Source organism: Heterodontus francisci, unplaced genomic scaffold (genome assembly GCF_036365525.1).
Source record: "Heterodontus francisci isolate sHetFra1 unplaced genomic scaffold, sHetFra1.hap1 HAP1_SCAFFOLD_242, whole genome shotgun sequence".
NCBI lineage: Eukaryota > Metazoa > Chordata > Chondrichthyes > Heterodontiformes > Heterodontidae > Heterodontus > Heterodontus francisci.
The window spans coordinates 1-21,692 of record NW_027142053.1 but is presented as its reverse complement, the minus strand read 5'-3'; positions in this window follow the sequence as shown (position 1 = coordinate 21,692).

The following is a 21,692-nucleotide window of genomic DNA, read 5'->3' as shown; positions in this document are numbered from 1 at the left end:
ACTTATCTATATCTCAGTATTCTCCTCAACAAAATTTTCATTCTCCACTGTAAATACTGACGCAAAATATTCATTTAACACTTCCCCTATCTCCTCTGATTCCACACACAACTTCCCACTACTATCCTTGATTGGCCCTAATCTAACTCTAGTCATTCTTTTATTCCTGATATACCTATAGAAAGCCTTAGGGTTTTCCCTGATCCTATCCGCCAATGACTTCTCGTGTCCTCTCCTTGCTCTTCTTAGCTCTCCCTTTAGATCCTTCCTGGCTAGCTTGTAACTCTCAAGCGCCCTAACTGAGCCTTCACCTCTCATCCTAACATCAGCCTTCTTCTTCCTCTTGATAAGCGCTTCAACTTCTTAAGTAAACCACGGCTCCCTCGCTCGACAACTTCCTGCCTGCCTGACAGGTACATACTTATCAAGGACACACAGTAGCTGCTCCTTGAATAAGCTCCACATTTCGATTGTTCCCAACCCCTGCAGTTTCCTTCCCCATCCTACGCATCCTAAATCCTGCCTAATCGCATCATAATTTCCTTTCCCCCCGCTATAATCTTTGCCCTGCGGTATATACCTGTCCCTGCCCATCGCTAACGTAAACCTAACCGAATTGTGATCACTATTACCAAAGTGCTCACCTACATCTAAATCTCACACCTGGCCGGGTTCATTTCCCGGTACCAAATCCAATGTGGCATCGCCCCTGGTTGGCCTGTCTACATACTGTGTCAGAAAACCCTCCTGCACACACTGGACAAAAACTGACCTATCTAAAGTACTTAATAACAGCTGGAGTGGTACTGAGTCCCACTCACACACCAGGAAATAGCCAATTCAATCCAGACTTGTGGCGAAGGGGAGTTGGAGTGAGGAGTGGAGAGTGGGGGAGGGCAGTGGGGGAGGGGAGTGGGGGATGGGAGAGGAGGGGAGTGGGGAGGGGAGTGGGGGAGCGAAGTGGGAAGAGGAGTGGAGAGGGGAGTGGAGGTGAGAGGGGAGGGGAGTGTGTGAGGGGTGAGGAATAGGGGAAATGGAAGTGGAGTGGGTATGGGGAGGGGAGTGGAGGGGAGAGGTGGAGGTGAGTGGAGGAGGGGTGAGGGATAGGGGAGTGAAAAGTGGAGTGATGAAAGGAGTGGGGGAGGGGTGTACGGGAGTGGAGATTGGGGGACGAGAGTGGAGAGTGGGAAGTGGTGGAATTGAGTCGGGAGTGGGGAGTGGGGGAGAAGAGTGGAGCGGAAGCGTAGTGGGGGAGGAGAGAGGAGGCAAGTGTGGGAGGGGAGGGGAGAGGAGGCGTAGTGGGGGAGGAGAGAGGAGGCAAGTGTGGGAGGGGAGGGGAGAGGAGGCGAGTGGGAGAGGGGAGGGGAGAGGAGGCGTATGGGGGAGGGGAGGGGAGAGGAGGCAAGTGTGGGGGAGGGGAGTGGAGAGGAGGCGTAGTGGGGGAGGAGAGAGGAGGCAAGTGTGGGAGGCGAGGGGAGAGGAGGCGAGTGGGAGAGGGGAGGGGAGAGGAGGCGTGTGGGGGAGGGGAGGGGAGAGGAGGCGTAGTGGGGGAGGAGAGAGGAGGCAAGTGTGGGAGGGGAGGGGAGAGGAGGCGAGTGGGAGAGGGGAGGGGAGAGGAGGCGTGTGGGGGAGGGGAGGGGAGAGTTGTGGAGTGGGGAGGGGAGGGGAGAGTTGTGGAGTGGGAGGAGAGAGGGGGAGTGGGAGGGCTTTGGGGGAGGGGTGTGGGACATGTGGGAGGTCAGTTGGGAGTGGAAGAGTGGAGGAGGGGAGTAGAGGAGGGGAGTGGGGAGTGGGGAGTGAGAGGGGTGGGGGAATTGGGAGTTGGGGAGGCGAGTTGGAGTGTCTTGTATGTGAGTGGGGAGTGAGGAGTGGGGATTGGAGGAGGTGAGTGGGGAGTTGGGGAGGGGAGTGGGGGAGTGGAGTGGGGGAAGGGAGTGGGGGAAGGGAGTGGGGGAAGGGAGTGGGGGAATGGAGTGGGGAGTGAGGAGGGGGAGTGGGGGAGGGGCATGGAGAGTGCGGGAGGGGAGTGAGGAGGAGGAGTGGGGGTGGGAGAGTGGGAATGTGACTTGGGAAGGGAGTGAGGATGGGGAGTGGGGGTGGGGAGTGGGGAGGTGAGTTGGGAGCGCAGGACTGAGAGTGGGGAAAGGATTGTGTGTGGGTGTGGTTGTGGGGAGAGGTAAGGAGGGCAATGAGGAGTGGGGGTGGGAAGTGGGGGAGGGGGGTGGGGGAGAGGAGTGGAGAGTGGGAGAGGGGAGTGGTGGACGGGAGTTTAGAGTGGGATAGGGGAGTGGGGAGTGGGGGAAATTGAGTCTGGAGTGGAGAGTGGGGGAGGGAAGTGGGTAGTGGAGAATGGGGGAGTGGAGTGAGGACTGGGGGTGGGGAGTGGGGTGTGGGGGAGTGGAGTGGGGAGTGAGGAGAGGGGTGTGGAGGAGCGTTGCGGGGTGTGGGGGTGGGGGTGGGTGATGGGAGTGGGGAGTGGGGTAGGGGAGTGGGGTTGTGAGATGGGAGTGTGGAGTGGGGGAGGGGAGTGAGGAGTCGGGGAGGGAATGTGGAGTGGGGAGTGGGTGTGGGGGGTGGGGTGTGGGGGAGGGGACTGGTGAGTGGGTGACATGAATGAGGAGTAGGGAGGGGAGTGTGGAGTTGGAAGTGGAGTTGGGAGTGAGGAGTGGGCAGTGGGGTAGTGGGGCGTGATGTGGGGAGAGAGGAGTGGGGAGTGATGGAGTGGGGAGTGGAGTGAGGAGTGGGGAGTGGGGTTGGGGAAGGGATGGTTGAGAGGGGAGTGTGTGAGGGGAGTGGAGAGTGAGGAGTAGAGTGGGGAGTGAGTAGTGGGCAGTGGGGGAGTGGGGAATGGTGTGGGGAGTGAGGAGTAGTGAGTGGATTGGGGAGTGAGGAGTGGGGAGTGGGGAGTGGGGAGTTGGGAGTGGGGAGTTGAGTGGGGAGTGAGAAGTGGGGAGTGAGAAGTGGGGAGTGGGGGAGTGGAGTGAGAAGTGGGTAGTAGGGAGTGGGGGAGTGGAGAGGGGAGTGAGGAGTGGGGTGTGGGGGAGGGGAGTTGGGAGTGGGGGAGGGGAGTGGGGAGTGGGTGAGGGGAGTGGGGTTTGTGGGAGGGGAGTGAGGAGTGGGGGAGGGGAGTGAGCAGTGCGGGAGGGGATTGGGGATTGGGTAGTTGGGGAGGGGAGTGGTAAGCCGGTGAGGGGAGTGGGGGAGGGGAGTGAGGAGTGGGGAGTGGAGTGGAGAGTGAGGAGTGGAGAGTGGGAGAGAGGTGAGTGGGGGAGTGAGGAGTGGGTGAGTGGGGGAGTGGGGAGGTGGTGGGGTGTGTAGGAGTGGAGTGATAGAGGGGCAGGGCCTTGTCGGGGAGGGGGAGTGCGGGGGGGAGTGGGGGAGAGGAGTAAGGGAGGGTAGTGGGGAGGATAGTGGGGGAGGGTAGAGGGGAGTGGGTGAGTGGAGGGGGAGGTGAGGGGAATGGAGAGTGAGGACAGGGGAGTGAGGAGTGGGGAGTGGGGGAGGGGAGTGTGGAGTGCGGGAAGGGAGTGGGGAGGGAGAGGGGGTGAGGAGTTAGGGAGGGTAGTGAGGGAGGAGAGTGAGGGGTGCGGTGTTGAGGAGGGTAATGCGGAGTGAGGAGTGGGGTAGGGATGAGCGGATTGTGGGAGAGGAGTGGGGGAGGGTGGTGGGGAGGGCAATGGGGGAGGGGAGTGAGGGAGGGGGAGTTGTGGAGGGGAGTGGGGGAAATGGAGTGGGCGAGGCAGATAGGCAAGTGGGGAGGGGAGTGGAGAGTGAGGAGTGGGGGAGGGGTGAGTGGAGTAGGTGAGGGGTGTGGATGAGGGGAGTGGGGAGGGGAGTGAAGGATGGAAGTGAGGGATGAGAGTTGAGAAGTGGAGTGGGGGAGGGGAGTGCGGTAGTGGAGCGGGGAGTGAGGGAGGGGAGGGTGATGTGAGTGGGGGAGGGGCAGTGGGATTCGGGGATGGGAGTGGGGAAGGAGAAGGAGTGTGAGGGGGAGAAGGAGGTGAGTGGGAAGTGTACGGTAGGGTAGAGTGGAGTTGGGAGTGGAGTGGAGGATGGGAGTGAGGGAGGAGAGTGGGGGAGTGGTGAAGCGGAATGAAGGAGGGGGAGGGGGAGCGGTGTGGGTGAGGGTAATAGGGGACAGAAGTGTGGGAGGGGAGTGGGGGAGGGTAAGGGGAGTGGGAGACGGGAGGGGAGGAGGGAGGGGTGCGGGGAGCGGAATGGGGGTGGGCAGTGGGGGAGGGGAGTGGGGAGGGGAGTGGGGAGGGTAGTGGAGGTTGGGGGTAGGGGAAGGGAGGCAGAAGAGGAGTGGGGAGGTGCTGGGGAGCGTAGGAGGGGGTGTTGCGTGAGGGGGAAGGGGAGGGAAGGGTTGATGGGACTGGGGGAAAGGTGTGGGGGAAGGGATTGGGGATGGGGCGTGAGGGAGGGGGAGGGCAGAGCAGAAGGGGCACGGGGGAGGGAGAGTGGGGGAGGGTGAGTGGGATTGGGGGAGGGTAGTGGGGAGTGAGAGGGAGTGTGAGGGGAGAGGGTGGTGAGTGGGCGGTAAAGGGGACGGGAGAGAGGAGTAGGAACTAGAGTGGAGGATGCGAGTGAGGGAGGAGAGTGGGGAGTGTGGGAGGGGAGTGCAGGGGGTTGGGGAGGGGAGTAGGGGAGGGGACTGGGCAGGGGAGGGTGAGGGGAGCAGGGAGAGGAATGTGCAAGGTGGCAGTGAGAGTGGAGTGGGAAATGGGAGTGAGTTTGCAGTGTTGGTTAGAGGACGGAAGAGGGGTGTGGGGAAGGGAGGGGAGTTGGTAGGGCAGTGGAGAAGGGATGTGGGGAAGGGGACTCGTGGAGGGTAACGGGGTAGGTGGATGGTAGTGGGGGAGGTGAGTGGCGGAAGGAAATGGGGTTAGCCAATGAGGAGTAGGGTAGGTGAGTGGTGGAGGGGATTGGGGAGGGGGAGAAGGGGAGAGGGAAGGGAGTGGGGGAATAGAGTGGGGAAGGGGAGGGGGAAGGGCAGGGAGGGGGATGGGAGTGGTAGAGGGGGAGCAGGAAGGGAATAAGGGAGGGAAGTGGGGTGGGGTGCAGGGAACAGGGAGGGGAGTTGGAGAGTGGGGGTGCAAAGTTAGGGGACTGGGGGAGGGTGAGTGGGGCAGGGGGAGGGTTGTGGGGAGGGAGAGGGGATGTGAGGGGGAGAGGGTGGTGAGTGAAAGGGTGTACGGGAGGGGAGAGAGGAGTGAGGAGTGGAGTGGCGGATGGGAGTGAGGCAGGAGAGTAGTGGAGTGGGGGAGGGAGTGCAGAATGGGGTCTTGGAGTGGGGGAGTGGAGTGAGGATGTGAGTGGAAGAGGGGGATGTGAGAAGTTAAGGGGAGTGATGCAGGGGAAGGGGAGTAGGGGAGAGGGGGAGTGGGGAGGGGTAGGGAATGGGAGACGGGAGTGAGTGTGCAGAGTGTGGTGGGGAGGGGGAGGGAGGGGAGTGGAGTGAGGAAAGGAGGGGAGTGGACAGGGCAGTGGAGAAGGGGACTCGCGGAGGGTAGTGGGGGAGGTGTGGGGTAGTGGGGGAGGGTAGTGGGTAAGGGTACTGGGGGAGGGTAGTGAAAGATGGGAATGGCGGAGAGGAGTGGGGGAGGCCGATGAGAAGTAGGGGGTGGGTGTTGTGGAAGGGACTGGGGAGGGGGTAAGGCGGAAGGGGAGATGGAAGGGAGTGGGGGAATAGAGTGGGGAGGGAGGGGGAAGGGCGGGGAGGGGGATGGGAGTGATAGAGGGGGAGCAGGAAGGGAATAAAGGAGGGCAGTGGGATGGAGTGCAGGGAACAGGGAGGGGAGTTAGGGGAGTGGGGGAGAGTGAGTGGGGCAGAGGGAGGGTTGTGGGGAGGGAGAGGGGATGTGAGGCGGAGAGAGAGGGTATGTGAGGGGGAGAGTGTGGTAAGTGAAGGGGTGTAGGGGAGGTTAAAGAGGAGTGGGGAGTGTAGTGGTGGATGGGAGCGAGCGAGGAAAGTGGTGGAGTGGGGGATGGGTGGGGAATGGGGGCTTGGAGTGGGGGAGGTGGAGGGGGAAGGGTAGTTTGGGAATGGAGTGGGGAGGGGGATGTGGGACGGGAAGGGCAGGGGAGGGGAGAGTGGCAGGGGAGGGGGAGTAGGGGAGTGGGGAGGGGGAGGGAAGTGGGAGATGCAGGTGAGTGTGCAGCGTGTGGTGCGGGAGGGGAGAGGGGAGTGGAGTGGGGAAAGGAGGCGAGTGGACAGGGCAGTGGGGAAGGGGACTCGAGGAGGGTAGTGGGGGAGGTGTAGGGTAGTGGGGGAGGGCAGTGAAAGATGGGAGTGGTGGAGGGGAGTGGCGGAAGCCGATGAGAAGTAGGGGGTGGGTGTTGTGTAGGGGATTGGGGAGGGGGAAGGGGGAAGGGGAGAGGGAAGGGAGTGGGGGAATAGAGTGGGCATGTTGAGGGGGAAGGGCGTTGTGGTGGGGGTGGGGGAGGGGGAGGGGAAGGGAATGGGGAGGGTAGTGGGGGAGGGGGAGGGGAGTGGAGAGGGGATTGGGGGAGGGGAGTTGAGGGGGAGGGGGTGTTGGGGAGGAGAGTGGAGGGGTAAGTGGGAGGTTGTTGGGGAGGAGAGGGGAGGGGGTAGGTGATGGGGTATTGGGGAGGAGAGGGGAAAGGGACTGGGGGTGGGGGAAGGGAATGGGGGAGGGGAGTGGGGAGGGGAGTGGAGAGGGCAATGGGAGAGGGGAGGTGGAGGTGAGTGAGGAGGATGAGGGGAGTGAATGTGTGAATTGGGGAAGTGGAAAGGGGAGGGGAGTCATGAGGGGCGTGGGGAAGGGAGGGAAGTGGTGAGATAGGTGTTGAAGGGGGTGAGGGAGGGAAGAGGGGGATGGGAGTGGGGGAGTGGAGTGGGAGAGGGTGAGTGGTCTTGGGGGAGTGCGAGTGGTATTGGGGGAGGGTGCGTGGGATTGGGGGAAGGTGAGTGGGATTGGAGGGAGGGGAGTGGGATTGGGGGAGGGTGAGTGGAATTGGGAGAGGGTGGTGGGGAGTGGCGTGGAGGATGTGAGTGAGGGAGTAGGGGATGTGGCAGGGGGGTGGGGGATGGAGATGTGGCAAGGATATTAGGAGGGGAGTGAGAGAGCAAAGATGGGAGAGATGGAGAGGAGTGGGGGAGCGCAGAGTTGGGGGTTAGGGGACGGGATTGGGGAGGGGAGCGGGGGAGGGGAGTGGGGGAGGGGTTGGGGTGTTGGGCAGGAGAGGAGGGTGAGGAGGGGAGTGTGGGAGGGGTTGGGGTAGGTAGTGTGGCTAGTCGGGGAGGAGTGGTAAGATTGGCAGAAGAGTGGGGGAGGGGAGTGGGAGAGGTGTGTTGGGGAGGGGAGTTGGGGAGGGGCGTGAGGGAGGGGTTGGGGGGTAAGGGTTGTGGAGGGAGGGGAGTGAGGGAGGGGAGTGGGGAGAGGAGTGAGGGAGGGGTCGGAGAGGGAAGGGAGTGGGGGAATGGAGTGGGGAAGAGGAGGGGAGTTCGGGGGGTGGGGGAGGGGATTGGGAGTGGATTGCGGTGGGGAGGGTTCTGCTGGAGGGGTGTGCGGGAGAGGAGTGGGTGAGGTGAGGGAGTGGGGGAGGGGAATGGGAGACGGCACTGGGTGAGAGAAGTGGGAGTTAGGGAGGGACTAGGAAAGGGGAATGGGGGAAGGCGAGTGGGAAAATTGGAGTGAGTGTGTGAGGTGGGGTAGGGGAAAGGAGGGGAGTTGGGAAGGGGTGGGGGAGGGAAGGGCGGTGGGAGATGTGGGAGAGGAGGCGGAGTGGAGTAGGGGGCTGTGAGGGGAGGGAGATGTCAGAGGTGAAGGGAGTCGCGGAGGGGAGGGCAATGGGGGCAGCGGGTGTGGAGGAGGAAAGTGGTGGAGGGGATTGAGGGATGGGAGATGAGTGGGAAGATGAGTGGGGAGGGAAATGGGGGAGGGGAGTGGGCGAGTGGAGGGGTGGGGAGAGGATGGGGAGAGGAGTGGGGGAGAGGAGTGGTGAAGAGGAGTGGGGGAGAGAAGTGGGGAGAGGAGGGGTGGGGAGTGGAAGGGGAGAGGAATGGGGAGGGGACGGGGAAGGGAGTGAGTGAATGGAGTGGGTGGGATAGTAAATTGGGTTAAGGAGGGGGAAGAGAGTGGGGGAGAGGTGTTGGAGAGGGTGAGTGCGGAGGGCAGTGGACTGAGGAGGGGAATGTACGAGGGCAGTGGAGGAGGGGCGTGGGGGAAGTGAGAGTGGGGAGGGAAATGGGAGGGGAGTGGGGAGTGGGGTAGGTGAGTGGGGGAGAGGAGTGGGGGAGGGGAGCTCTTGGAGGAGGGGAGAGGCTGGGGGAGCGGTTTGAGGAAGGGGAGTGGGGGAGGGGAGTAGGGAGGAGTGGGGGAGAGGAGTGGGGGCGGAGTGGGGGAGGGGAGTGGGGGGAGGGGACTGGGGACAGGAGTGAGGGGAGGGGTTGGGGAGGGAGGGAAGAGGGGGAATAGAGTGGGCAGAGGGACGTTAGGGGAGTGCAGCGCGGAGTTAGCAGAGTGGGTGAGGGGATTTGGAGTTGTGAGTGGGAGGAGTGGGGGAGGAGTGCGGGGGTAGTGGGGGAGGGTTGGAGGAGGGAAGTGTGGGAGGAGTGGGGGAGAAGTGGGGGAAGGGTGGGCGAAGGGAGTGGGGGGAGGGGTTTGGGGACAGGAGTGAGAGGAGGGGTTGGGGAGTGAGGGGAGTGGAGTGGGGAGATGGTAGTTAGGGGAATGGAGGAGGGGATTTGCAGTTGGGAGTGTGAGGGGAGTGGAGGGGAGGGGGTGGGGAGGCATGTGGCGGAGGGGCAGGGATGTGGGGGAGGTAGAGGTGGAATGAGGATGTAGGGGAACGAGAGTGGGTTAGGGTTAGGGTGAGTGCGGGACGGGAGTGGGGGAGGGGAGTGTGGGGAGAGTTGGGGAGGGCAGAGTGGGAGGGAAGGGGGAGGGGAGTGGGGGGGCGGTAGTGGAGGATGGGAGTGGGGAGTGGAGTGGGGTGGAGGAGGACGGGAGTAGGGGAGGGGTGTTTGGAAGTGGAGCGGGGTAATGGTAGGGGAGGGAGAGAAGTGGGAGATGGGAGGGAGTGGAGTGGGGAGGAGAGGGAGGGGATTGGGGAGGGGGACAGGAGAGCGGGGAGTGGGTAGGGCTTAGGGGCACGGGAGTGGGGGTGAGGTGGGGGTGGGAGGGTAGTGAGGGAGGGGATTTGGTGCAGGGTGTTGGGGGGAGGTAGAGGGGCAGGGGTATGGGCGATGGGAGCGGGGGAGGGGCGGGGGTGAAGGTGAGTCGGCAGAGGAGTTGGGAGGGGTGTTTGGCAGGGGAGGTGGAGGTGTGAGAAGTGGGGAAGGGGAGTGGGGGACGAGGGACGGGAGAGAAGGGAGTGGGGGAGGGGAGTTGACCGAGTGGGGTGGGTAGTGGCGGAGGGTAGTGGAGCAAGGTAGTGGGGGATAGGGTTTTGAGGGTAGGGCAGATGGAGGGGAGTGGCGGATGGGTGTGTGTCAGAGGGAGTGTGGGAGTGGAAGTGGGGGATGTGAGAGGGAGGGCAGTGTGGAGGGAGACCAGGTCTGAGGGGGAGAGGATGCGAACAAGGGGTGTAGGGGAGCGAAGTGAGGAGTGGGGGACTGGAGTGGACGATAGGAGTGAGAGAGGGGAGTGGGATGTGGGAGGGGAAAGGGGAGTGGGGACCGGGGACGAGTGGGGGAGGGGTGCGTTGAGGGGAATGGCAGAATGAGAGGGGAGGTGAGTGGGGAATGCGGAATTAGAGTGGAGGATGGGGAGTGGGGAAATAGGAGAGGGGAAGGGGAGGGTGTGTAATGGTGAGGGGGAGGGGAGTGTTAGGGGGAGGGGAGTGTGAGGGGAGGGAGAGGGTAGTGTGGAAGGAAGTTGGGGAGGGGAGTGGGGGATGGGGAGGGGGAGTGTGGCAGGGAGTGGGGAGGGGAGTTTGAGAGGAGAGTGGGGGAGGTCAATGGTCAGAAAGGAGGGGGAAAGTGGGAGGAGGAGTGTGGAAGAAGGAGAGAGTGCGAGATTGGCGGAGGGGAGAGTGGAAGGGAGTGGGGGAATGGAGTGGGGGAGAGGGTAGGGGAATGAAGAGGGGGCGGGAGGGGGAGGGGAATGAAGAGGGGGAGGGAGAAAAATGTGGGGGGAATGAAGAGGGGGAGGGAGGGGAAGGTGGAGGGGAAATAAGAGGGGGAGGGAGGTGGTGGTGGAGGGGAATGAAGAGGGGAGAGGGGAGGTGGAGGGGAATGAAGGGGGCGGGAGGGGGTGGTGGAAGGGAATGCAGAGGGGCAGGGAGGTAGAGGTGGAGGGGAATGAAGAGGGGGGAGGGGGGTGGAGGGCAATGAAGAGGGGGAGGGAGGGGGAGGTGGAGGAGAATGAAGAGGGGGAGGGGGAGGGAGGGGGAGGTGGAGGAAAATGAAGAGGGGGAGGTAGGGGGAGGTGGAGGGGGATGAAGAGGGGGAGGGAGGGGTTGGTGGAGGAGAAAGAAGAGGGGGAGGTAGGGGGTGGTGGAGGAGAATGAAGAGGGGGAGGGAGGGGCAGGTGTAGGGGAATGAAGAGGGGGAGGGAGGGGGAGGTGGTGGGGAATGAAGAGGGGAGTGAAGGGGGTGGTGGAGGGGAATGAAGAGGGGGAGGGAGGGGAGGTGGAGAGGAATGGAGGGAGGGGGAGTTGGAATGGAATGAATAGGGGGAGTGAGGGGGTGGTGGAGGGGAATGAAGAGGGGGAGGGAGGGGTGGTGGGGGGGAATGAAGAGGGGGAGGGAGGGGTTGGTGGAGGAGAAAGAAGAAGGGGAGGTGGGGGTGATGGAGGAGAATGAAGAGGGGGAGGGTGGGGCGGGTGGAGGGGAATGAAGAGAGGGAGGGAGGGGTGGTGGAGGGGAATGAAGAGGGGGAGGGAGGGGTTGGTGGAGGAGAAAGAAGAGGGGGAGGGAGGGGGTGGTGGAGGGGAATGAAGAGGGGGAGGGAGGGGGAGGTGGAGGGGAATGAAGAGGGGAGGGAGGGGGTGGTGGAGGGGAATGAAGAGGGGGAGGGAGGTGAGGTGGAGAGGAATGGAGGGAGGGGGAGTTGGAATGGAATGAATAGGGGGAGTGAGGGGGTGGTGGAGGGGAATGAAGAGGGGGAGGGAGGGGTGGTGGGGGGGAATGAAGAGGGGGAGGGAGGGGTTGGTGGAGGGGAATGAAGAGGGGGAGGTGGGGGTGGTGGAGGAGAATGAAGAGGGGGAGGGAGGGGCAGGTGGAGGGGAATGAAGAGGGGGAGGGAGGGGGAGGTGGAGGGGAATGAAGAGCTGAGGGAGAGGGAGGTGGAGGGGAATGAAGAGGGGGAGGGAGGGGAGGTGGAGAGGAATGGATGGGGGAGTGAGGGGGTGGTGGAGGGGAATAAAGAGGGGGAGGGAGGGGGTTGTAGAGGGGAATGAAGAGGGGGAGAGAGGGGGTATGGAGGAGAAAGAGGAGGGTGTGGGATGGGGTGATGGATGATAATGAAGAGGTGGAGGGAGGGGTGGTGGAGGGGAATGAAGAGGGGGAGGGAGGAAGTGGTGGAAGGTAATGAAGAGGGGGAGGGAGGGGGAGGTGGAGGGGAATGAAGAGGGGGAGGGAGGGGATGGTGGTGGGGAATGAAGAGGAGGAGGGTGGGGGAGGTGGATGGGAATGAAGAGGGGGAGGGAGGGGGAGGTGGAGGAGAATGAAGAGGGGAGGGAGGGGGTACGGAGGAGAAAGAAGAGGGTGTGGGAGGGGGTGATAGATGATAATGAAGAGGTGGAGGGAGGGGGTGGTGGAGGGGAATGAAGTGGGGGAGGGAGGGGGAGGTGGAGGGGAATGAAGAGGTGGAGGGAGGGGGTGGTGGAGGGTAATGAAGAGGGGGAGGGAGGGGGAGGTGGAGGGGAATGAAGAGGGGGAGGGAGGGGATGGTGGTGGTGAATGAAGAGGAGGAGAGTGGGGGAGGTATATGGGAATGATGAGGGGGAGGGAGGGGGAGTTGGAGGGGAGTGAAGAGGGGGAGGGAGGGGTTGGAGGAATTGAATGAGGTTGGGGCCGGAGGGGCTGGTGGAGGGGAATGAAGATGGGGGAGGGGGTGGTGGATGGGAATGACGAGTGGGAGGGAGTGGTGGTGGAGGGAATGAAGAGGGGCAGGGAGCGGGAGGTGGGGAATGAAGAGGGGGAGGGAGGGGGTGGTAGGGAATGAATAACTGGAGGGAGGGGGTGGTGGAGGGGAATGAAGAGGGGGAGGGAGGGGGAGGTGGGGAATGAAGAGGGGGAGGGAAGATGTGGTGGAGGGGAATGAAGAGGGGGAGGGAGGGTTTGGAGGATGGGCATGAAGATGGGGAGGGAGGGGGTAGTGGAGGGGAATGAAGATGCGGAGGGAGGGGGTGGTGGAGGGGAATGAAGAGTGGGATGGAGGCGGTGGTGGACGGGAATGAAGAGGGGGAGGGAGGGGGTGGTGGATGGGATAGAAGATGGGGAGGGAGGGGGTGATGGAGGTGAATGAACATGGGGTTGGAGGGGTAGGTGGATGCGAATGAAGTGGGGGAGGGAGGGGGTGGTGGAGGGGAATGAAGAGTGGGAGGGAGGGGGAGGTGGAGGGGAATGAAGAGGGGGAGGGAGGGGGTGGTGGAGTTTCATGAAGATGGGGAGGGAGAGGGTGGTGGAGGGCAATGGAGAGGGGGAGGGATGCGGTGGTGGAGTGGAATGGAGAGGGTGAGCAAGGGGGTGGTGGAGTGTGGTAGCGGAGTGGGTGATGGGTTTGGGGTAGGGGTGTGGGGTAGGGGTGTGGGGTAGGGGTGTTGTGGAGCGGAGTGCGGTCTGGGAAGTGGGGGAGGGTAGTGGGGGATGGCAGTGTGGGGTGGGAGTGTGGTAGAGACGGGCAGTGAGGACGTGGATGTAAGTGGAGTAGGGTAGGAGTGTGGGAGAGGGGAGTGGGGAGTGGGGTAGGTTAGTGTGAGAGGGGAGTTGGGGAGTGGGGGAGGGGAATGGGGAGGCGAGTGAGGGAGGGCAGCGGGTGAGGGTAGTGGGTGAGGGGAGTGGGGGAGGGGAGTGGGGGTGGGTTTGAGGGAGGGGAATTGTGGAGGGGGTTGTCGAGGGGGTGGGGTAGGGGAGTGGGGTATGGGAGTTGTTGAGGGGACTGGGGGAGATGAGTTAGGGTGCGGGGTTGGGGAGCGGAGATGGGGAGGGGAGTTAGGGAGGGGAGTTGGGGAGGGGAGTGGGGTAGGGGAATGAGGTAGGGGAGTGGGGTAGGGGAGTGAGGTAGGGGAGTGCGGTAGGGGAGTGAGGTAGGGGAATGTAGGAGGGCAGTTGGGGAGGGGAGTGGGGGAGGGGAGTGGGGTAGGGGAGTTGGTTAAGTGTGTGGGGTAGGGGAGTGCGGGAGGGGATTCAGGTAGGGTTATGGGGAGGGGATTGAGGTAGTGGATTGGGGGAGAGGAGTGGGGGAGGGGAGTGGGGTGGGGTAGTGGGGTAGGGGAGTGGTGGAGTGGGGTGGGGTAGTGTGGTAGGGGAGTGGTGGAGTGGAGTGGGGTTGGGTAGTGGGGTGGGGTAGTGGGTTAGGAGAGTGGAGATGGGGAGTGGGGGTGCAGAGTGGTGTCAGGGAGAGTGGTAGGGGTGGGCTCTAAGGAAGTGGAGGGAAGGGGAGTGGGGAGGGGAGTTGGGGAGGGGAGTTGGAGAGGGAAGTGGGGTAGGGGAGTGGGGTGGGGAGTGATGTAGGGGAGTGGGGGAGGGGAGTGGGGGAGGGAAGTGGGGTGTTGGAGTGGCTGAGGGGAGTGGCGGATGGTAGTGGATGAGGGGAGTCGGGGAGGGGAGGGCAGTGAGGAGGTGGAGGAAAGGGGAGTGAGGCAAGGCAGTGGGGTTGGGGAGAGCAGTGAGGATTTGGCGGGAAGGGGAGTGGGGAGGGTAATGGGGAGGGGAGTGGGGGAAGGGTGTGTGATAGGTCAGTGGAGTAGGGGAGTGCGGTAGGGGTGTGGGGTAGGGGTGTGGGGTAGGGGAGTGGGGTAGGGGAGTGGGGGTGGGGAATGGGGGAGGGGAGTGGGGGAGGGGAGTGAGGTAGATGTATGGGAGAGGGGATAGAGGGAGTGGAATGGGGGAAGGGATTGGCGGGAAGGGAGTGGGGTAGGGTCGTGGGGGCGGTAACTGGTGGAGTGGAGTGAGGTAGGGCAGTTTGAGAGGGAGTGGAGTGGGGGTGTGGGGTAGGGGAGGGCAGTGAGCAGGTGGAGGGAAGGGGAGTGACGTGGGGAGTGAGAGAGGCGGTGGCGTAGGGGAGCTGGGTAGGGGAGGGCAGTGAGGAAGAGAATGAAGGGGAGTGGGGGAGGGAAGTGAGTTAGGGGAGTGGGGTAGGGGAGTGGGAAAGTGCAGTGGGAAAGGGGAATGGGTAGGGGAGCGCAGTGAGGAGGTGGAGAGAAGGGGAGTGGGGGAGGGTTTTGGGGTCGGAGTGTTGGGAAGCGGAGTTGGGTAGGGGTGTGGTGTCAGGGAGTGGGGTAGGGGAGTGTAGTAGCAGAGTGGGGTAGGGTCGTAGGGGAGCGAGTGGGGTAGGGGTGTGGGGGAGGCATGTGGGGTCGTGGAGTGGGGTAGGGGAGTTGTGGAGGGGAGTGCGGAAGGGGAGTGGGGGAGTGGAGCAGGGTAGGGAAGTGGGGTAGGGGAGTGGGGAAGGGTAGTGGGGGATGGGAGTGTGGTAGGGGAGGGCAGTGAAGAGGTGCTGGGAAGCGGAGAGGTGGACGGGAGTGGGGGAAGGGGAGTGGGGGAGGGGGTGGGGTATGGAAGTGGGGCAGGGGAATGGGGAAGGGGAGTCGGGTAGTGGAGTTGGGTAGGGGAGTGATTTAGGGGATTGGGGCAGGGGAGCGCAGTGAGGAGGTGGAGGGAAGGGGAGTGGGGGAGTAGAGTGGGGGAGGTGTCTGGGGTAGGGGAGTTGGGTAGTGGAGGGCAGAGAGGAGGTATGGGAAGGGGAGTGGGGGAGGGGTGTGGGGTTGGAGAGTTGGGGTGCGGAGTGGGTTCGGGGAGTGGTGTCGGGGATTTGGGTGGGGGAGTGGGGGAGCAGAGTGGCGGAGGGGAGTGTGGTATGGGTGTGGTAACGGGGATTGGATAAGGGAGTCGGGTAGGGGAGTTGTGAAGGGGAGTGCGGTAGATGAGTGAGGGAGCGTGGTGAGGGATAGGTGTGTGATAGGGGAGGGAAGTGAGGAGGTGCAGGGAATCGGAGTGGTGGACGGGAGGGGAGTGGGGGAGGGGGTGGGGTAGGGGAGTGGGGGAGGAGAGTGGGGGAGGCGAGTGGGGGAGGCGAGTGGGGAGGCGAGTGTGAGGAGGGGAGTGGGGGAGGGGAGTGCGGTAGGGGTTTTGGCGTAGGGGAGTTGGGGAAGGGAGTGCGGGAGGGGAGTGGGGGAGGGGAGTGGGGGAGGGGTGTGGGGGAGGTTAGTGTGATGGGGAGTGGGGGAGGGGAGTGGGGGAGGGGAGTATGGGAGGAGAGTTGGGGAGGGTAGAGGGTTAGGGGAGTGAGGGAGTGGAGTGGGGGAGGGGAGAGAGGGAGGGGAGTGGGGGAGGGGAGTGAGGAAGGGGAGTTGAGGAGGGGAGTGGGGGAGAGGGGTGGAGTAGGGCAGTGGGGTATGGGATTAGGTGAGGGGAGCGGGCGAGGAGAGCTGGGGAGGGGGGTGGGGTAGGGGTGTGGGTAGCGGAGTGGGGGAGGGGAGTTGAGGCAGGGATTGAGGTGAGGAGTGGGGGAGGGGTATTGTGCTGGAGGGGAGTGGGGGAGGGGAGTGGGGGAGGGGAGTGGGGGAGGGGATTGGGGGAGGGGAGTGGGAACCTGGGAGTGGGGGAGGGGAGTGGGGGAGGGTTGTCGGGGGGGAATGGGGAATGGGAGTTTGGGAGGGGAGTGGGGGAGGGGAGTGGGGGAGGGGAGTGGGGGAGGGGAGTGGGGAGGGGAGTGGGGAGGGGAGTGGGGAGAGGCGTGATGCAGGGGAGTTGAGGAGGGGAGTTGAGGCAGGGGAGTTGAGGCGGGGAGAGGAGTGTGGGAGAGGAGTGAGGGGAGGAGTGGGGGAGAGGAGTGGGGTAGAGGAGTGGGGGGGATTAGGGGACGGCGTGGGGGACGGACGTGGGGGAGTGGGGTCGGGTTGTGGGGTCGGGGAGTGGGGTCGGAGTGTGGGGTCGGGGTGTGGGGACGGGGAGTGGGGTCGGCGAGTGGGGTCGGCGAGTGGGGTCGGGGAGTGGGGTCTCGAGTGGTGTCGGGGAGTGAGGGAGGGGAGCGCAGTGAGGAGGTGGAGGGAAGGGGATTGGGGGAGTGGAGTGGGAGAGGTGTCTGGGGTAGGGGAGTTGGGTAGTGGAGGGCAGTGAGGAGGTGGAGGGAAGGGGAGCGGGGAGGAGTGTGGGGTAGGAGAGTTGGGGAGTGGAGTGGGGTAGGGGAGTGAGGTAGGAGAGTGGGGTAGGGGAGTGGGGTAGGGGAATGGGGTATGGGAGTGGGGTAGGGGTGTGATGCCGGGGAGTTTGGTAGGGGAGTGGGAGAGCGGAGTGGGGGAGCAGAGTTGGGGAGGGGAGTGTGGTAGGGGAGTGTGGTAGGGGAGTGTGGTAGGGGAGTGTGGTAGGGGTGTGGTGACATGGGTTTGGGTAGGGGAGTCGGGTAGGGGAGTTGTGGAGGGTTGTTGTGCAGGGGAGAGCAGTAGGCGAGTGGGGGAGGGGATTTGGGGGAGGGGATTTGGGTTCGGGGATTTGGGGTGGGGGATTTGGGGTAGGGGATTTGGGGGAGTGGAGTGGGGAGGGGAGTGGGGGAGGGGAGTGGGGGAGGTGAGTGTGGGAGAGGAGTGGGGGAGTGGAGTGGGATAGGGAAGTTGGCTAGCTGAGTGAGGGAGCGTAGTGCGGGATAGGTGTGTGGTAGGGGAGGGCAGTGAGGTGGTGCAGGGAATTGGAGTGGTGGACGGGAGGGGAGTGGGGGAGGGGGTGGGGTAGGGGAGTGGGGGAAGCGAGTGGGGGAGGCGAGTGGGGGCGGGGAGGGGGGAGGGGAGTGCGGTAGTGGTTTTGGGGTAGGGGATTTGGGGAGGGGAGTGGGGGAGGGGAATGATGAGGGGAGTGGGGGAGGTGAGTGGGGGAGGGGAGAGGGGAGGGGTGTGGGGGAGGTTAGTGTGGTAGGGGAGTGTGGTAGGGGAGTGGGGAGGGGAGTGGGGGAGGGGAGTGGGGGAGGGGAGTATGGGAGGAGAGTTGGGGAGGGTAGAGGTTTAGGGGGTGAGGGAGGGGAGTGGGGGAGGGGAGTGAGGGAGGGGAGTTGGGGAGGGGAGTGAGAAAGGGGAGTTGAGGAGAAGGAGTGGGGTAGGGGGGTGGAGTAGGGGAGTGGGGTATGGGAAAATGTGAGGGGAGTGGGGGAGGAGAGTTGGGGAGGGGAGTGGGTAGGGGTGTGGAGTAGGGGAGTGGGGGAGGGGAATTGAGGCAGGGAGTGAGGTGAGGAGTGGGGGAGGGGTGCTGTGGTGGAGGGGAGTGGGGGAGGGGAGTGGGGGAGGGGAGTGGGGGTGGGGGAAGGGAGTGGGAACCTGGGAGTGGGGGAGGGGAGTGGGGGAGGGTTGTGCGGTAGGGGAATGGGGAATGGGAGTGGGGGAGGGGAGTGGGGGAGGGGAGTGGGGGAGGGGTGTGGGGGAGGGGAGTGGAGAGGGGTGTGGGGGAGGGGAGTGGGGGAGGGGAGTGGGGAGGGGCGTGATGCAGGGGAGTTGAGGAGGGGAGTTGAGGCAGGGGGGTTGAGGAGGGGAGTTGAGGCAGGGGAGTTGAGGCGGGCAGGGGAGTATGGGAGAGGAGTGGGGGAGAGGTGTGGGGCAGAGGAGTGGGGGAGAGGTGTGCGGAGAGGAGAGGGGAGGAGAGTGGGGTAGAGGAGTGGGGGAGGGGATTAGGGGAGGGCGTGGGGGACGGGCGTGGGGGAGTGGGGTCGGGTTGTGGGGATCGGGGTGTGGGGTCGGGGAGTGAGGTCGGGGAGTGCGGTCGGGGAGTGGGGTCGGGGAGTGAGGGAGGGGACCGCACTGAGGAGGTGGAGGGAAGGGGAGTGGGGGTGTGGAGTTGGAGAGGTGTCTGGGATAGGGGAGTTGGGTAGTGGAGGGCAGTGAGGAGGTGGAGGGAAGGGGAGCGGAGAGGAGTGTAGTGTGGGAGAGTTGGGGAGCGGTGTGGGGTAGGGGAGTGGGGTAGGGGAGTGGGGTAGGGGAGTGGGGTAGGGTGTGATGCCGGGGAGTTTGGTAGGGGAGTGGGAGAGCCGAGTTGGGGAGCGGAGTGGGGGAGGGGAGTGTGGTAGGGGAGTGTGGTAGGGGAGTGGTGACGGAGGTTTGGGTAAGGGAGTCGGGTAGGGGAGTCGGGTCGGGGAGTTGTGGAGGGGGTTTGTGGAGGGGAGAGCAGTAGGCGAGTGGGGGAGGGGATTTGGGGGAGGGGATTTGGGGTGGGGATTTGGGGTAGGGGATTTGGGGTAGGGGATTTGGGGGAGGGGATTTCGGGGAGGGGAGTGGGGGAGGGGAGTGGGGGAGGGGAGTGGGGGAGGGGAGTGGGGGAGAGGAGTGGGGGAGAGGAGTGGGGGAGAGGAGTGGGAGAGTGGATTGGGGGAGGGGTGTTGCGGAGAGGAGAGTGGAGAAGAGTGGGGTAGAGGAGTGGGGGAGGGGATTAGGGGAGGGGCGTGGGGGGAGGAGATTAAGGGAGGGGCGTGGGGGAGGGGGTACGGGGAGTGGGGTCGGGGAGAGGGGTCGGGGAGAGGGGTGGGGGAGTGGGGTCGGGGAGTGGGGGAGGGGAGAGCAGTGAGGAGGTGGAGGAAAGGGGAGTGGGGGTGTGGAGTGGGGGAGGTGTCTGGGGTAGGGGAGTTGTGTAGTGGAGGGCAGTGAGGTGGTGGAGGGAAGGGGAGCGGGGGAGGAGGGTGGGTTAGGAAAGTTGGGGAGCGGAGTGGGTTAGGGGAGTGGGGTAGGGGTGTGATGCAGGGGAGTGGGGTCGGGGAGTGAGGGAGGGGAGCGCAGTGAGGAGGTGTAGGGAAGGGGCGTGGGGGAGTGGAGTGGGAGAGGTGTCTGGGGTAGGGGAGTTGGGTAGTGGTGGGCAGTGAGGAGGTGGAGGGAAGGGGAGCGGGGAGGAGTGTGGGGTAGGAGAGTTGGGGAGCGGAGTGGGGTAGGGGTGTAGAGTAGGGGAGTGGGGTAGGGGAGTGGGGAAGGGATGTGGTGCCCGGGAGTTTGGTAGGGGAGTTGGAGAGCGGAGTGGGGGAGCGAAGTGGGGGAGGGGAGTGTGGTAGGGGAGTGTGGTAGGGGTGTGGTGACGTGGGTTTGGGTAGGGGAGTCGGGTAGGGGAGTTGTGGAGGGGGGTTGTGGAGGGGAGAGCAGTAGGCGAGTGGGGGAGGGGATTTGGGGTAGGGGATTTGGGGGAGGGGATTTGGGGGAGGGGATTTGGGGTAGGGGAGTGGGGGAGGGGAGTGGGGGAGGGGACTGGGGGAGAGGAGTGGGGGAGTGTAGCGGGGTAGGGAAGTGGGGTAGGTGAGTGAGGGAGCGTAGTGGGGGATAGGTGTGTGGTAGGGGAAGGCAGTGAGGTGGTGCAGGGAATCGGAGTGGTGGACGGGAGGGGAGTGGGGGAGGGGGTGGGGTAGGGGAGTGGGGGAGGCGAGTGGGGGAGGCGAGTTGGGGAGCTGAGTGGGGGACGGGAGTGGGGGAGGGGAGTGCGGTAGGGGTTTTGGGGTAGGGGATTTGGGGAGGGGAGTGGGGGAGGGGAGTGGGGGAGGGTAGTGATGAGGGGAGTGGGGGAGGGGAGTGGGGGAGGGGAGTGGGGAGGGGTGTGAGGAGGGGTGTGGGGGAGGTTAGAGTGGTAGGGGAGTGGGGGAGGGGAGTGGGGGCGGGGAGTATGGGAGGAGGGTTGGGGAGGGTAGAGGGTTAGGGCAGTGAGGGAGGGGAGTGGGGGAGGGGAGTGAGGGAGTGGAGTGGGGGAGGGGAGTGAGGAAGGGGAGTTGAGGAGGGGAGTGGGGGAGGGGTGGTGGAGTAGGGGAGTGGGGTATGGGATTAGGTGAGGGGAGTGGGGGAGGAGAGTTGGGGAGGGGAGTGGGGTAGGGGTGTGGAGTAGGGGGGTGGGGGAGGGGAGTTGAGGCAGGGAGTGAGGTGAGGAGTTTGGGAGGGGTGTTGTGGTGGAGTGGAGTGGGGGAGGGGAGTGGGGGAGGGGAGTGGGAACCTGGGAGTGGGGGAGGGGAGTGGGGGAGGGGAGTGGGGGAGGGTAGTGATGAGGGGAGTGGGGGAGGGGAGTGGGGGAGGGGAGTGGGGAGGGGTGTGAGGAGGGGTGTGGGGGAGGTTAGAGTGGTAGGGGAGTGGGGGAGGGGAGTGGGGGCGGGGAGTATGGGAGGAGGGTTGGGGAGGGTAGAGGGTTAGGGCAGTGAGGGAGGGGAGTGGGGGAGGGGAGTGAGGGAGTGGAGTGGGGGAGGGGAGTGAGGAAGGGGAGTTGAGGAGGGGAGTGGGGGAGGGGTGGTGGAGTAGGGGAGTGGGGTATGGGATTAGGTGAGGGGAGTGGGGGAGGAGAGTTGGGGAGGGGAGTGGGGTAGGGGTGTGGAGTAGGGGGGTGGGGGAGGGGAGTTGAGGCAGGGAGTGAGGTGAGGAGTTTGGGAGGGGTGTTGTGGTGGAGTGGAGTGGGGGAGGGGAGTGGGGGAGGGGAGTGGGAACCTGGGAGTGGGGGAGGGGAGTGGGGGAGGGGAGTGGGGGAGGGTTGTGGGGGAGAGGAACGGGGAATGAGAGTGGGGAGGGGAGTGGGGGAGGGGAGTGGGGGAGGGGTGTGGGGGAGGAGAGTGGTGAGGGGAGTGGGGAGGGGAGTGGCGAGTGGCGTGAGGCAGGGGAGTTGAGGAGGGGAGTTGAGGCAGGGGAGTTGAGGCAGGGGAGTTGAGGCGGGGAGGGGAGTCTGGGAGAGGAGTGGGGGAGAGGAGTGGGGCAGAGGAGTGGGGGAGGGGTGTTGCGGAGAGGAGAGGGGAGGAGAGTGGGGTAGAGGAGTGGGGGAGGGGATTAGGGGAGGGCGTGGGGGACGGGCGTGGGGGAGTGGGGTCGGGTTGTGGGGTCGGGGAGTGGGGTCGGGGAGTGGGGACGGGGTGTGAGGGAGGGGAGCGCAGTGAGGAGGTGAAGGGAAGGGGAGTGGGGAGGAGTGTGAGGTAGGAGAGTTGGGGAGTGGAGTGGGGTAGGGGAGTGGGGTAGGGGAGTGGGGTAGGGGTGTAGTGCCGGGGAGTTCGGTAGGGGAGTGAGAGAGCGGAGTGGGGGAGCGGAGTGGGGGAGGGGAGTGTGGTAGGGGAGTGTGGTAGGGGAGTGTGGTGGGGGAGTGGTAACGGGGGCTTGGGTAGGGGAGTCGGGTCGGGGTGTCGGGCCGGGGAGTTGTGGGGGGGTTTCTGGAGGGGAGAGCAGTAGGCGAGTGGGGGAGGGGATTTGGGGTAGGGGATTTGGGGGAGGGGATTTGGGGGAGGGGATTTGGGGGAGGGGATTTGGGGGAGAGGACTGTGGGAGAGGAGTGGGGGAGAGGAGTGGGGGAGAGGAGTGTGGGAGAGGAGTGGTGGAGGGGTGTTGCGGAGAGGAAAGGGGAGAGGATTGGGGTAGAGGAGTGGGGGAGGGGATTAAGGGAGGGGCGTGGGGGAGGAGATTAGGGGAGGGGCGTGGGGGAGGGGGGTCGGGGAGTGGGGTCTGGGAGTGGGGTCGGGTTTGGGGTCGGGGAGTGGGGTCGGGGAGAGGGGTCGGGGAGAGGGGTCGGGGAGAGGGGTAGGGGAGTGAGGGAGGGGAGTTGATGAGGGGAGTGGTGATGGGGGGTTGGGTAGGGGAGTCAGGTATGG